The sequence below is a fragment of the Tupaia chinensis genome, unplaced genomic scaffold (assembly GCF_000334495.1).
Source record: "Tupaia chinensis unplaced genomic scaffold, TupChi_1.0 Scaffold149090_1, whole genome shotgun sequence".
Lineage (NCBI taxonomy): Eukaryota > Metazoa > Chordata > Mammalia > Scandentia > Tupaiidae > Tupaia > Tupaia belangeri.
The window spans coordinates 721,162-722,861 of NW_006208936.1; the positions used below are offsets into that span (position 1 = coordinate 721,162).

General features: G+C 53.5%; 1 protein-coding gene across 1 annotated transcript in view; it reads left to right on the plus strand.

Annotated features, from left to right (window-relative positions):
* The window catches only part of ECRG4 (ECRG4 augurin precursor), a 17,716-nt gene that overhangs the window by 2,140 nt on the left and 13,876 nt on the right, over positions 1-1,700 (plus strand). The window lies entirely within an intron of this gene.

The window sequence follows — 1,700 nt, forward strand, 5'->3', positions numbered from 1 at the left end:
CCTAAAGAAAAAAAAAAAAAAGACAACCAAAAAAAAAAGAAAGCCATCCCACTCTTTTGTTCTTACTACTTTCATCAAGTGCACTCCATGGGTGTTCAATTATGTGTCAGTATGTAGCTCAGTGTGTAACTGGACAGGGGCAATGCCCACTGCATCCTGTGACGTGGGCCTTTCTGTTGTATCATTGAGTCTGGGCGAAGCTCTCATCTCCGGAGTGGTAGTGACACACGTTTGCTGTGAGAAACTGCAGCCTCCTCGGCAATGCCCAAGCCCATTGCTGTGGTGATGCCAGAGCGCGTTCCTTCATTCACTGGGAAGCACTTCCGCAGGAGGCAGATGGCGGGTGATCCTTAATTCTGCATGTGCTGCCCCGGGAGCTGCCAGAGGCCGGCCAGTGCTAAGCTATTAACAAATGCTAATATGAGTGCTAGGGAACCTACCTGTCTGCCTCAGCAAATATTGTCAGAGGCTGCTCCACTGCTCTCGAGGTTGGAAGGGAAGTGCAGCTCTTAAGAGCAGTTCCACCCGCCCAGTCAAAGACTCCCCTCTACCGCGGCCTAGTCTAATGCTCACTCCACCAACACTGACGCATGCTCAGACACCTCCTGCAACTCGTGGCAGACACCTTTCCAGGCCACTGTGTATCTTTCAGGCCTCCCCCAGTGTTATAAAGCACGCCTGGGGGGCTAGCAGGTGGTGTGGTTAAGCTGTGTATGGTTTAAGTCCCAGATCTGGTGGCTTGCTTTCTCATTTCCTCTCTCTCTTTCTCTGTCTCTCTGGTGAGTAGAGGTGCCCTGTAGCAAATTTGAAAAATTATAATAAAATGATAAATAAAAGTAAAGAAGTCATTATTAAAAACCAAAACACTCTGTTTGGGCCCTCGTCCACTCCTTCTACCACACTGCAGCTTTCCTGCAGCCTCCATCCCGTGAGATGTGGACTGCACAGACAGCAGCAGGTGGCCTCGTCAGAGCAGGGCTGGGACGCGCAGGACAGCCGTCTCCTTCCTCAAGGTGCTCTTCTTTGTTGATGCAGCCTAAGGCTGAAATCGCTTTCATTTCATTTTCTCCCACGAGCAAGAGAGACAGAGTCCAAGAGCACCCCTAGGATCCTCATGCGTCAGCCGGCCACCCACGGGCATGCACACACACAGCATGCCCAGAGTGCCTCGGTGGGACTTTCCCCTGTGGCTCAGTCATTTTCTTTACCGCTGCCACCTCCCGGCTCTGCAGTTTCTTTTCCAACAACCACATCACTGTGGACTGACCCAAGAACAGACCACAAAGACCACGATCTCAGCCCCGCCCTGGGCTGCTGCTGGCACGCGGGCCCTGCAGCTCAGAGTCACCAGAACGCAGCCCTCCTGGGGACCATGCCTGCCCATCCACCGGTCGTCCCCTCTGGTCCCTGGGGAACCACCCTGAGACATTTTCATGCTGTTGAACCTTTTAAATCGGTGGTCATAGACCTCGTCCCACAGCCTGGAACACGTCCGAGAGCGAAAGGAAGCACTGTCGTTAGATGCCGGTGGATGGAAGCTGGGAACGTCTTTGAAGGGCTGGAAGTGTGGTCTCCTCCTGAATCGTGAGGAAGCTGTTTGAGCGGGAAATAGGCTCAGTACGTCCTAGCAAGTTCTTATCCCATCCCAGAGGCCAGGCCAGCAGGCTCCCTGGAGTGGCCTCATGCCTCCGCCGGCCCCT